Source organism: Hakea prostrata, chromosome 2, assembly GCF_041222555.1.
Source record: "Hakea prostrata isolate BN-2017 chromosome 2, UWA_Hpros_2, whole genome shotgun sequence".
Taxonomy (NCBI): Eukaryota; Viridiplantae; Streptophyta; class Magnoliopsida; order Proteales; family Proteaceae; genus Hakea; species Hakea prostrata.
The window spans coordinates 3,150,006-3,150,747 of NC_142601.1; the positions used below are offsets into that span (position 1 = coordinate 3,150,006).

The window sequence follows — 742 nt, forward strand, 5'->3', positions numbered from 1 at the left end:
ATGAGTTTGTTGATGCATGCTCAACTCCTGTTTTTGTTTCAAGATATTATTTCTTTTAATTGCAGGCAGGACATCAGCAGAGGAGATAATTAAAGTCACTTAGATTAATCACTGCCATTAAGACTCCTTATCTTCCTGATGGCAGATTTGAACTTGAAGCTTATGATGCCTTGATGCATATGCAGATTTTAGGTGGTGCTGATGGTGTCATATATAGTGGGAGGCACAACAGGTAAAGGGCAATTCATGAGTTGGGATATTGAACACATCATGCTAATTGTCACACAGTTAATTGTTTTGGTGGATTGATCAAGGTGACTGGAAACACTGGAAGCAACTCAACAAGAGAAGCAATCCATATATGCCACTGAACAAGGTTTTGCAGTTGGAATGCATGCTATGCTGCCCTTCACATCAATCCTTATTATGGCAAGACATCCATGGAAGGTATGGTTGCTCATTTTGAGGCCGTTCTTCCCATGGGACCTACCCTTTGTTGAATTCAAAGCTCATGCCTCTGATTAGGTGGTTGTTTTGTGAGCCTAACCCCATTGGCCTGAACACTGCTCTGGCCCAACTTGGTGCATGTGGCCAGGCCTGTGTTTCGCCTGCCTTATTTACCTCTTCCTAGAGCAAGAAGGGTGGAATTTGTGAATACAGTACCTGTGATCGCAGAACCGTGCCCTAGTTTGTATGTAACCGACTTAAACAAGAAATTCATACACGAGAGAGAGAGAGGTTT

General features: G+C 42.7%; 1 pseudogene; it reads left to right on the plus strand.

Annotated features, from left to right (window-relative positions):
* On the plus strand, nucleotides 1-500 carry LOC149023293 (4-hydroxy-tetrahydrodipicolinate synthase, chloroplastic pseudogene; annotated as a pseudogene).
* The last annotated feature ends 242 nt before the right edge of the window (nucleotides 501-742 follow it).